The sequence below is a fragment of the Lupinus angustifolius genome, chromosome LG15, assembly GCF_001865875.1.
Source record: "Lupinus angustifolius cultivar Tanjil chromosome LG15, LupAngTanjil_v1.0, whole genome shotgun sequence".
In the NCBI taxonomy this organism is placed as follows: Eukaryota; Viridiplantae; Streptophyta; class Magnoliopsida; order Fabales; family Fabaceae; genus Lupinus; species Lupinus angustifolius.
The window spans coordinates 5,689,112-5,703,371 of record NC_032023.1 but is presented as its reverse complement, the minus strand read 5'-3'; the positions used below and the strand labels follow the sequence as shown (position 1 = coordinate 5,703,371).

Sequence of the window (14,260 nt, the reverse complement as noted above, 5' to 3'; positions counted from 1 at the left end):
AATCTATAATTTTATTTACTAAATGTTTAGGCATATGTTGTAATGGATAAAACTTAGATTTCTAAGCCACGCAATATAGTTGACTACTTAAATGGTTTGAGTCAATTCTTAGATTTTGCTTTTGAGAATGGAGTTGTTGGAGATATAATTCGATGTTCATATCCTGAATGTGGGTTTATGAAATGGAAAAGTAGAGACATAGCTTATGACCACTTGCTTAAGAAACCATTTCCCTTAAATTATGTTATATGGAATCTTCATGGTCAAAAGCAAGTATTTGAGTCTACTACAATTGAAGATGTAATGCAAGAAACTTGTCATTATGAAACTCCAATGGAGTCAATGATAAATGATACATTTGAGCATTACAGGCAACAAGTCAATAATGAAGGTGTATCATAATAATGTGCCTCAAATGAAATACTTAATGAGGGGCCAAGGGAGGATCATAGTTTCATTGACGAGTATCTAAAAGACAGAAATCAGAAATTGTATGAAGGGACCAATTACATAAAACTGGACACTTGATCAACATTAAATCCTATAGACCCTTCACCATTAGTTCAAGTCCCTTCACAAGCGACACTTGACACTACACCACTAGTACATTCCTTACAAGCTCATGATGTGTCAGGTTCAGAAGTCCTAGAAGAAGTTGAAACATTGACATATCATGTTAGACACGAGTCTATACATTATTGGATTGTTGAGGCAATAGGTACAAGTGTTATGTTTACTTGGTATTTGTAATAATAATAGGCTTATTAATTTTTCATCAGGTTTAGTAATGGGCTAAGGGTTTATTTTCTATTTGCTTATCATTTGTTAATTTAATTTCGGGTCTTGATGGACATATTTGATGTTCTATTTTATTGTTATAGATTCAGAAAGATTTGTCAAGCAGATTAAGGTCATAGTTAGAGAAGTGAATAACTTATTTATCGGGCTATGCATCATTGTGGATTTTGATGAGCAATGCGCAACCTATGGTGATGCGCAAGGCTTTCTTGCTGGATTTTTAGGAACATTGGTATCTGATTGCAAGTTGTTTCCAATAAATTATGATAAGTGGTCAAGTGGACGCAGTGGTATACCTTCTACTTATTTTACAGAGTGCTTTGATACAATTGTAAAGGTATAATAATTATGCATGTGTAAATTCCTATCCCTAATACTATTAATATTTATATCTAAAATTGATATTAACAAATTCATGTCACTTTTTGGAAGCCTCGCTTTTGTTTTAGGACTAGTGAACGCATTTCAATACGATATATTAAACTTAATCTTGGGAGAAAATGGAGTGCAAGTAGGCAAAGATTATGGGATGAGGTCTCTGATCTAGCCAAGACTAGAGATGAAATCATAAGAAATGTTCCAATTGATATAGACAAAGATCAATGGACTCGTTTTGTTCACTAACGTGTGAGACCATCAACTATGGTATATAAATTGACATTACTTTGGTTATTTGAATTTTGCTATAGCTATTTTTATTTGATTACAATGAGAAAGTGTAGTTGTTTTTTCATAAGAACTTTGTAGGAAAAACAAAAAAGGTGTAAAATGGTAGTAACACTATCATGTTACTTTTTATTTATTTAGACTTTGCACTAATTACTTTTTATTTATTTAGAAAAGCTCAATTTTAAATCAAGTTTTCTATATTTTAGATGGAGAATAGGAAGCCATCAGATTGTGGAAACTTATATGTTGCCACTCATAAAAGGAAGGATGAAACATTTCTAAATGAAGCGGCCATGATTGTAGCGGTAGGTTCAATCTAATTAAGTAACCTTATTTGCATGCATTGAATTTTAATCTTCAAATTTTTATAATTGATAACATTTTTGCATGCATGTAGGCAGGGGAGGATCTTCTCTATGACAGGTGGGGGCAGTTGCCCCCCCTCAAATATTTCAAAAAAAATATTATAGATATATTGTTTTTGGTATATTTTAAAATTTAACAACAAAACTTAAGGATAATAGTGTAATATTTATGTATTATTAATGTAAAAATTTATACACATTCACTACATCATCCATCATTCATTTAGATTAATTTTTTAAAGAGTTAATAAAGATTGAATATGAATGGTAGGTGATGAAGTGAAAAAGTATAAAATTCATACATTGTTAGTGCATATATTCTTCTCTCAAAGAATAATACTTCTACATGACTCATTGGACAATAAAAAATTCAATATTCTCTTCAAAACTCTCACCCTTTATGAAGTTTCACTCTCTTTAGTATCATATGACATATTCCCCCCTAATATTGCTTTAGATAACTCTCCAACTCAAACCCATTTATTTTTTCACCTTAAAAATGTCATATTTGCTCTTTATAGATCATTTTTCTTCAATTGCTTTTTTCATGGCATATTATCATATGCCTATGAAGTCATGACATGATTACTTATGATTTGTTTGTTTCTTGCATCAAATTTTATTCATGGAGGTTGTTATTCTTTGTTAGTGAACTATTTTTTTATTTATTAATTTTAGTTGGGTTATTCCATTACTATGTATGATATTCTTAATTTCGTTATTTCTATCTTTATATATTTTTCTCTTAAAAAATATTTATATTAATCTCAAGCATATATTATTTTGATTCTCTATTTGAAGGATTGAAAAACTAACTTTATGCTCGATTCTTCTGAATTTAAAATACATATAATGTTTATAAGAGATAATGAACTTATGTGTGCTTAGGAATATTTGGAATTTCTTCATAGATTTGTTATGTTATATTTTTATCATGTTTCTTGGGAATTTAAATATGAAAAATAACTCATTTTGACATTAAAAATTTATATATATTCTAATGATTTCATATGTTATTTGTGTATAAATCATAATGATGCCCCCTTTAAAATTATGGTCAAGATCCGCCACTGATGTAAGAATAAATTCAAGAGGCTTTGACTCAAACTAACATTGATGAATCTGAAGTTTTTCCTCATGATTCAGTTGGTAGAGTGATGAGACTAGATCACTCTAGGAGAGTCCTAACCATGGGTTGGGAACAGTTCCAATAAATACATATAGGGATACTAGACTTTGAGTTTCTGATTTGAGCTACTCTTCAATATTTATTGTTGCATCTTCATTTTCTAATGATTGGCGAGAGAGATGCAACAATTTGGAATAAGCATTTAAGTCCTATATCATAATGAAAGAAAGTGGGATCTCTGATGGATTGACTAACTTCTTTACACATATATGTCCAAGTACCATTATTATATTTAGTATTTTGTTTTTTTGTTTGATTTTTCTGGTTTGAATATAATAACCTTTTGAAAGTTGTCCTTCCTGGTTAGATAATTGTTTTCTGATTATTTTATTTACATGTTTAGATATAGTTAATTGGTGATGTTGTTTTGAGATAATAGTGATATTATGAATGTTATATATTGAAAGTTGCAAGTCATTTTTTCTGTTTCTTTTGTTGTGCCTTTGTGCTTTTGACTTAGATTTTATAAATTATTAGAATACATGAACATGAGCCTTAAAGGTAGGTGACTTAAACTAGTAACCACATTGTAAAATTGTGGAGTCATGTTCATCAATTGGATGTGTAATGCTCTCTGTCTATAATTGGTAACTTTAAGTTTGGGGATTCCAAACTTGGAGTGGGCAGAAAAATATGATATGATGGTTTAATATTCCACATGCATGTGGACATGAACATGTACTTGGAGTGTTGTTGTTTTCCTGATGTACTTCAGAGTAGATTTTTTAATTGTTGGGATGTATTCCTCTATATCCACAATTTAAATGAAGATAAGGAAAGATGAGAAGAGTCTAGTGATTCTTATCAATCATGCATTTGCTTGAATAGCATGTTTTATGTCATTGTTATTAAGTGTACACCAACTATATAAAATTAGTATATCTTTATGTAGTATTGTACACTTGCTACTGTCTTAATATTGTATTTATGGATTATATCATAGTGAACAAGGAATTGTTGTTTTATCTTTACATGCTTAGTCAGTGTATATAATGATATGGTAATTATCAATGTTTTTTTATTGTTCCAACTAAATGTTTTCATTTTATAATTTCAGGCAAATGATGATGCAAGTATGTCTGATAAACCTTTGAGTGTAAGAGGATCATCTGAAGCTAGCAACATTTAGGATATTTGTTATGTATTTGTTTTTAAAGTGTCATATAAGACTACTTTTAGTTTTTTTAGATTTTACGGTATATTTGGATTTATAACGAAACATCAATTGTGACTCTTTCAACTTTGTTACGTTACATTGGTTATTTGCAATGAGATTTTGCTAATAACATTTGTATTTAGTATTGTATATTTAAATAATAATTATAAATTAATGAGATTAAAGTTGTGAAATTTATGAAATTAAATTGATGTTTAAATCTTCTTAGAAACATATAATAGTTACCTTTTAGCATGTCTCCATGTTATTTCAAGCCGTGGAGGTTGAAAATCTCCACAATTAACCTTTTCAAATAGTAGAGGTTTAAAGCCTCCTTGATAAACAATACAAAAATCTCATCAAATAGTAGAGGTTAAAAACCTACACAAATAAACTGCTGTGAATTTATAGTACCAGAGATTTTCTAAAATCTCTGTAAAACACTTCTAGCGATCATAACTATAGTGGTTTTTGAAACCTCCACTCTTTATATTGAGGAGATTAAAAATATCCACTAATTGCATAAAAAATCTTAACTAAATACAAAATATATTGTAGTGAGTATTTTCTTAACAATCAGGCATCATACATTTCATTGTCATATTATTCTTTAGGCACTCAACTTATCTTGCAAGCAAGAAAGAAGTTATTCTATCCGAACCAAACTTAAAACCCCAAAATTCAAAACATATACTATAATAACTTAGAAGATTATAAGTTCGAATAAGGATTTAATTTGAATGTATTGTCAGTGTTTACACTCCAATTCAATTATGCATTAATATTTAACTCTTACATAATCTATTCTCTTTGCTTTTCCTTGTTCTTGTAGACTTGTACTATTTTTAATGTTGAGCCTTTCCACCCTTTATTTATTTATATATAGGCAAATAGCATGAAGTCCAAAGCATTGTGAAACCATAGATGGCGGAGGGTAATCCTCAAAATTAATGGAGCATCTCTTACTCGATCTAATACCTGCAATTTTGACCCAAAGGTTTGTGGTTTAGATGTACCTCAAAAGTATAAACAGTTGTCATGTGGTTATAGGTGGTAATTTGGTGGATATGTGTGGATTTGGTTTTGTATCTTAATGAATAGAAATTATCTATCAATCCATATAAATTCATTTAGATTATATTTTAAATTATTCAATCCGTCCATATCCAAATTTATTGGATGAATTACAATTTATTTAACTGATCCATAAATTTATTTTAATAAATTGATGGATGAGATTATTCAATTCAATTAATTTCTTAAATGGAATTAAAATTTTCTAAAATCAATATTTCAAAAAATCATTTTAAAGTCACCTTTTCAAAATAAAAACATTAAAAAATATTTTTTTAAATTAACTTTTTTCAGAAAAAATACCTTTAACTATCATTTTTTTTGAAAAAAGTGTTTTTATTTTTTTAAAGAAGCGTTTTTAAAATTTGATTTTATTTCAAAATTTTTCCCAATAGATATAATGAATGGATTAATTCAAATGAATGTATTACTAAAATTATTTATTGGATTATATTCATTCAAACCTATTAGTTCTCGTAGATGGATTTAGATGAATTTCATTTTCTTGAATTTGGATGGATTTAGATGAATTTCATTTTCTTGAATTTGGATGGATTTAGATGAATTTTATTTTCTTGGATTTGGATCGATTTAGATGAATTTCATTTTTCTTGGATTTGGATGGATTTCATTTTCTTGGATTTGGATAAATTGTAGATTATAGATAATTTTGTCATCTCTACGTGTGGCTATAGAACAATCTTGAGATGTCTAATTGATATCTACATGTTTTAACAAAACTTATTCTATTTGTTTGTTTAACGCATAGAAACCAGATAGGAGTTCTCTTTAGTACAAGCATGAGTACATAGTATACGACATGTTTCCCTCTACGTTAAATGCATATTTAATTTTTTTTAATACATGATGTATATTTAATTGATATATTTGATATGCACTTTATACTTATAATACTATTATTGACTATTAATTAATAATATATTTAAAAGATTTTATTTTAATTTTCTTTAATCTAATTCCATATTTAATATTGGTCATTTAAGATATAATATAATTTAATAAATTAGTTATTTTCACTTAAGTGTATTACTCTCATTAAGGAACACTTAATCAAAAAGTCCATTTAAATTTTGAGAAAAAAAAATTTAAGATTTATTTAAAGAGTTAACCTTTTATTTAGATTGAGCCTATAGAAGTAAAAAAAATATTTTGGATTGTTTAAGTAAACCTATCACCACTTAATACTCAATCTATAAAAATCCTAATTTTATTCTAACCCTAATTTGTTGTAATACATCCTCTTCTTCCTTAGTATCCCTATCTCTGCAGCGAGTATTGCCTTCTATTTTCTCCTTCTATCCTTAGTCTTTTTTTAGGGCTATCAGTCTCCTTCCCATATGCAGTTGGAGTTGCATCATTGGAGATATGATGGCTTGAAGTTAAGGATGAAGAAGATGATATATTCAATGAGGGTTCGCTCTATACTTAGTATAAATACGCGAATTAGGATGTATTAGTTCACAAAAGTAATGTGAAACAGTACTCATAAACTGATTTGCAATTCCCCAACCAAACCAATGAATCTGATTTCTATGGTTTAACTTAATTTTCAGGTAGCCATGTTAGTTTCAAGAAAAGTTGCAATAACTTCTCGCCTTGGTGGAGGGGTATCAATTTTGATGATTGCTAGGGTATAGTATCTTGCCATTCTTTTTAATTTAGTTGGAGTTTTCTATGTGTGAGTTATAGGTGACTATTATGGTTTGGAGGGCTGATCCTGTCAATTAGGTTGTATGCAGATAAAAATAAGGTTCTTATTTGGTATAAAAATATGTAAATTTTAAATGTAAAAATCCAAACAAAAATAAGAGTTTAAAGTAAATCATGAGGGCAAAAAATGAATATTCATTATTTATAAAAATAAATCAATTATTTAAAATAATTTACCTAAATATTTCAACAAAAATGTTTCACGAAAATGTGAGCACATGTTATATATTTTTATTTTCTTGATCATTTATTATTATTACTTGTTTAAGACTTGGGTCGAATATAATTTTCATATTTTGGTCACCTTAATTAACCTTTAAATGAACTCATATTTTGTCTTCGTATTAAAACATTAGTTTAATTCTAAATCATTAATCATAATATGATATAATTATCATCACAATCAATAAAATATTAAACAGATTTATATGTGAAGTATAATAGGAAATATCTTGCAGCAATGTTATTTTTTATAGGAATAAAAACTAAAAAAATAAAAATCAATTATATAATTTAAAAAATTAATAAAATCATATGCAACGCATTTGCAAAGGCCGGCCAAACCTTGTTGGAGGTCGTAATTTATTGTGTGGATAAGAGCAAAATGTTTAGAAAGATTTACAACTATAGCTATCACATCATATAGTGATGGCAAAATTGAAAATGCTCACGGGCCATCTAGCCTAACCCGCAATTTTTGCGAGCATAAATATAAATTTAGTCAAATTTTCTATTTAAGCCTGCAAGCATTTCTAATAGACAATGGAGGTAACATATGAGCTTAATGTGGAAAAAAAAATTCAAATAAATTATGACATAATGTAATTTAATGCCTCAAAATATTGTGATGAAATGTGATTTGTTCATTTTCATATAAAATATCAAAGGTTTTATTTACATTTTTTCCGTGGAACTTCTTTATTTAATTTGTTTGGCTGCCTATTTTTAAACACATACAAGTTAGGCAAGGTTAATGGGTAAAATCGGTCACCAAGAAATTAAATCGCAAAATAGATTTAATTCTCAATGCGGTCACCTTATCCTAATTAAGAATTGATGATGAAAGATAATAAGATGATATGATTAAGTTGTAATGTTGAGAGGAAAAATGACATAGTGCCAAAGAAGGTCACCGTTGGGGAATGAACTTCAAGTGAGGAATGGAATATGAGACCATATTTATTGTCTCACTTTTTGCACTACTCTATATTATGATCGGTTGAAAAAAAATTATTTGAATTAAAATATAATTGTTAAATATTTTTTGGGCCAATCATACATCCTGACATATAGATTAGTAGAAAGCTGGTTGGTGCAGTTTAAGTACACGTGTCTAAATACAAATGGTTGAGACATGATTTGGACACTAATTGGGACAGGTGATCCCCATCCAAGGCGAACAGGGATCGTCTGCCCCTTACTTTTCCTGTCCCGGTGTCCCAGGCCAATCAACATTTACAAACAAATGAAATATAATATTTCAATTCAATCTTATTTTATAAAAATAATTTATTAAATACACGTGTCTAAATATAAGTGGTTGAGACAGGATTGGGGACACCAATTTGGGACAGGTGATCCCCATCCAGGGCGAACAGGGATCGTCTGCCCCTTACTTTTCCTGTCCCGGTGTTCCAGGCCAATCAACATTTACAAACAAATGAAAAATAATATTTCAATTCAATCTTATTTTATAAAAATAATTTATTAAATACACATGTCTAAATATAAGTGGTTGGGACAGGATTGGGGACACCAATTTGGGACAGGTGATCCCCATCCAGGGCGAACAGGGATCGTCTGTCCCTTACTTTTCCTGTCCCGGTGTCCCAGGCCAATTAGCATTTATAAACAAATGAAAAATAATATTTCAATTTAATCTTATTTTATAAAATTAATTTATTAAATACACGTGTCTAAATATAAGTGGTTGAGACATGATTGAGATATCAATTTGGGACAGGTGATCCCCATCCAGGGCGAACAGGGATCGTCTGTCCCTTACTTTTCCTGTCCCGGTATCCCAAGCCAATCAACATTTACAAACAAATGAAAAATAATATTTCAATTTAATCTTATTTTATAAAAATAATTTATTAAATACACGTGTCTAAATATAAGTGGTTGGGACATGATTGAGGTCACCAATTTGGGACAGGTGATCCCCATCCAGGGTGAACAGGGATCGTCTGTCCCTTACTTTTCCTGTCCCGGTGTCCCAGGCCAATCAGCATTTACAAACAAATGAAAAATAATATTTCAATTTAATCTTATTTTATAAAAATAATTTATTAAATACACGTGTCTAAATATAAATAGTTGGGACAGGATTGAGACACCAATTTGGGACAGGTGATCTCCATCCAGGGCGAACAGGGATCGTATGACCCTTATTTTTCCTCTCCCAGTGTCTCAGGCCAATCAGCATTTACAAATAAATGAAAAATAATATTTCAATTTAATCTTATTTTATAAAAATAATTTATTAAATACACTTGTCTAAATATAAGTGGTTGGGACAGGATTGAGGTCACCAATTTGGGACAGGTGATCCCCATCCATGGCGAACAGGGATAGTCTGTCCCTTACTTTTCATGTCCTGGTATCCCAGACCAATCTGCATTTACAAACAAATGAAAAATAATATTTCAATTTAATCTTATTTTATCAAAATAATTTATTAAATACACCTATCTAAATATAAGTGGTTGAGATAGGATTGACGACACCAATTTGGGACAGGAGATCCCTATCCTTTAAGGCACCTATCGTGTCCTAACCATCGGACTGTGATACTTAAATTAAATATCTGATATTTGAAGTGGGGTTGTAAACTGGATGAAGGGTTAACACTTAATGTCACTGGGAGGATAAATTTGCCCTATTTTTTAATCTTTCTCATCTCTTTGCATGATTTTGCATAAAGCCATTCCCACCCTTCCTAAAGTTGCATTTCTGACTATTCCATAATCAAATCTGGACAATTTTGTTTTAGGAGAATTATTTTATAACTCAAGTACAACACTAGATAGGACACTGAACCTGATGTGAGTGTTGTAGTAAACGATTGTATATGGTATGCAAAGCTACAGCATATGTAGATATGAGGGGTGTTCAAATAATATAAATCTTTGATTTAAAATCAATAAATAAAAATTACTTCCTAAGGAAAGATATTAAATTTGACTTCAACCGAACAGTACTAAGCGCGAACCAGGTATTTGACCGACCCGAGCAAGTTGATTGGTTTGAGCCGCTCATATGATCGGTCATGAGTTAAAATTTGTAGGAATCAATTCGATTCAGTCTTTTTTAAACATACAATTGGTGACTCGATTAATTGAACAAGTTTGACTTGTCAATTCAATTATTATTTTTTAAATACCAAATTTGGTTTTGTTTTAAATAAAAGGTCAAGCATATGTTATTTGATAATTTTTCAAATTATTTATTAGATTTTGTTGTATGGAGATATTCATTATTGGGTTTTGTAATTATAATATTATTAAATTTGGATTATAAAATTATTAAATAATATTAGTTAATATTATGATTTTTTTTTAGAATTTTTTAATATAAATCAAGTCCAACAATAATTCAATGATCTGGCCAGTGACCAAGTATCCTCACGGTTATGACAATGACAATCGAATAATAACCGTTAACCTCCACACTAATATATTTTATCTGATTTTGCGTGAAAGCAAAAATGTTTTTTTTGTTCTTTAACTTTGTAGGCAATTGTCTTCTTTTGATGCCTTGTACATGGGTAATACTGTACTGAGGCTGGTGATCCTGCATTGCTGCATTTGGTTTGTTCCTAGCAGGCGATCTTATTAGCCAAAACAGGTCCAAATGAAGCATCTATGCATCTCAAAACAGAGCAAAATACACAGCAAATAGACCCTCAATTAATCCAAGCAGAGGCAGAGCACATAACAGACCATCATGCATTATATATACAACAACTCTCTTAGCCAATGCAACTAACATCTCTCCCCCTTTATGCTTTCTTTCTTTATGCACGTGTTTGTGCACTTCCCTCTTTTAGTTAGTTAATTGCTAGGTAGTTATTGATAGCTTCTATAAATAGCTCTCTTTTATTGGTGAACTTTTTAACTTTTCTGATTCACTCTTCACAAATCAAGAATGTATCAACAATGTTAATTATTATGCTCCAATAATACTGCAATATTAAATTATCAATTGAGAAAATAAAAATATCGTCTAAATAAATTATTGATAAAAAATGCACCTATGGACGAAATGTGCTAAAAAAAGTCCATGTTATATTCTCCTACAAATATACTTACACACAATAAAATGACATATGTCACTTGTAAAAAATTATTAATAAATAAAGTACCACTTTTATTATATATCATTTTCTTTTAGGTATGAGAATTTAGTAGGAGAATATATATATCATTTTCTCATACAAAAACATGTAATGGCTTTTGTTATTAATTGTTCTTGTACATCTTGTACATCATGTACATCATGAATAGTTATGAATGTTATATAGGATAACAAGATGTTGTTCTATACTATATTGTTGTCTAAATACCGAATAAAATAATAGTGAATAATGGAAAGTGATAATGTGTTATTCAAAATTAATAAATTAGGTTTTAATTTAAACACAAAAAAACTAAATTGTTTTGAATGTAGGTAAAATAAATCTTTTAATATATTTTTCAAAATTTGAGGTGACCCAAGCTACTCCTTCATCGTTCAGCCGCTAGTTGCCACTAATATCCTTTTTATCACTCTGGTTTTTATGTTAGTGCCTTCTAAAGTTATTTACGATTTATTTATGCTTTACTTTAATATTGACATGAATGGGTAGTACCTTCTTTATTTTTTTCACCATGATGCCAATTTTGATGAATTCAAATATCCAATATTGCTCCAATTCTAGAAAAGATGGGTGTTCGGACTCTTCACTCTTGTTAAAACTATAGCTGTCATCAATGTTTTAAATATTAATTGTGGTTGTGGTTTGGGAAACTCCTACTACAAGCAACAAGCATTATTTCAAACTGTAATTGTATCAAGTGATACTGATTCACACGGCAACTGAATCACAAGGAATCTCCTCTATTGTATTGTTAATGTTAAGGCAGTTCTGAAGGGTACTAAGCAGTGTTTTAAATTGCGGTCGCGGTTGCGGTTACTGTGATTGTGGTCATTGCGGACGTTGCGATGCTATTGTGGCCGTTGCGGCGTGAAATTAATTAATGTATCCACAAAATACAAAAATAATGTATAATTACTATAACTATTATTATTATTCACTTTGTATAGGTTTTTTTGTTCATTATGAGACTTTGTTTAATGATAATTAACAATTTAAAATAAAGTTGTAATAAAATAACATAATTTTGCAATTAAAAGAAAACATTTTATCTTATTTTTACATAAGCAAAAGTGAATTACATTTACTTACAAGAGTACAACATATTGAAATTGTCATTATCATCAAATACCTAATTAGGAAGCAAAACCAAGATTCAATGATATAATGTCCTTACAAAATAAAGTAAGATAAAGCATCACAACTAATATTATAAATTTGTCACTTGAAGAACCTTAAGAAAATTATTAAATCCATTAGAACATTCACATTTTAATTGTTAATTGTTACCACATGCTAGAATGGCGTGGAGGAGCATAATCTTCATTGTCATACTGACTACCATCTTGTGTAGGTCCTTGTCCAAAGACATAATCAAAAAATTCATGACTTGATTGTTGATAATAAGGTTCTTAATAATTCATTAATGAAGACTGGTGAGATGAAACTTGTCCACTTTCATATTGAGGATGTATATAATAACCATGTGGATAATATACTGGATGCATTGGGTTGTACCCTTGACTACTCTGTGATGTTTCATCAATGCTAAAATCACTAAAACTTTGTGCAAGACTAGAAGAGGAAGCATCTTCAAGTGTAATATTTTGTTTCTTTTTTCCTCTCCTAGATTGCGACTCATCCACCCTCAACATTACCAGTGTCATTGCCACCATCCTCACTTGGTGGGCTTAAACCATCATCATGTTCATCAGAACCAACATCATCACTATCAACTTCCATATTTTCATTTTCATCATCGGTGTCAATTATAGGAAGCCACTCTGCATTTTGTGCTCCATCTAATGCTGGATTTTCTCTTTCTTCTATCCACTCAGACAATGGATCATCTTCCTGAAATATGTTGTCAAGATTAATAGGATTGAAACTTGCTTCAATTTCTTCTTGACTTCTTCTCATTTCAGTTCTCATCTTCAACTTCATATTGTAAAATGTATAGACAAGTCTATGTAACCTATTATATGTGAGTCTATTCCTTTTCTTTGTATGAATATAGCTAAATGTGCTCCAGTTTCTCTCACAATTCGTGGCTGAAGTTGTTTGGCTGAGAACTTTAATTGCAATGCTTTTAAGTTCAAGAGAGCATGAACCAAATATCATCCACTACTCATCTATTTACCTCAACAAGAAAAATAAACAAATTATTATACTCGTAAAAAGTGTTTTAAATGCACTAGTATAAAGAAATATGAGAAATATTATTTTACTTGGATTCATTTTAGACCAATCTGCTTAAGCTTGAGGTGTACCAAATGTCTCTGACTTATTTCTATAAAGAAGCAACTATATAACATAAAATATGTCAATATATAAATGTATAATATGAAATTATAATTTAAGAATTAAGAGATTAAAATATAAAATTTTAATGTGAACCTGATTAAAAGCTTTAATTTGTTTATCCATGTCTCTTTCAAGTTTCATGATGACACTACTAGTTCCATCAAATGTTTCCTTATACACATCAGTCCCGTGTTCAACTCCATATTGAAATTGCGGGTTAAGAAAATAACCTATAAATTTATTAAAGTATAAATGTTAAAATGAAGATATAAAATTAATAATCATATGATAAAATTAAATATAAATTCTACTAACATACCTGCAGAGTGAAGATCGGAGTGCATGAATTTCCATCTTTGTCTATTATGTCATTGTATTGAGAATGATAGCGATAATTTTTTTTTGAATTGATTGTTTAGCTCGATCAATCGCTTCATAAAGAAAACACATTGTGGGCTTTGTATCACCATCCATCAACCTTAATACTTTAACTATAGGCTCGAAAACTTTTAATATATCACTAGCCCTACTCCAGAATTCATGATCCAAAACAATCTTCCTTGCTTCAAGTGCTGGCTCATTCTTTTGTTTGTAAAATTTAGATTTTATGAATTCTT

The 14,260-nt window shown here is 29.6% G+C and overlaps 1 long non-coding RNA gene and 1 pseudogene across 1 annotated transcript; both read left to right on the top strand.

Annotated features, from left to right (window-relative positions):
- On the top strand, positions 538–1,573 carry LOC109327669 (annotated as a pseudogene).
- Positions 2,952–4,207, top strand: LOC109327933. The gene is made up of 2 exons (XR_002105372.1): positions 2,952–3,026; positions 4,079–4,207. It is a non-coding gene; the product is annotated as an uncharacterized LOC109327933 (long non-coding RNA).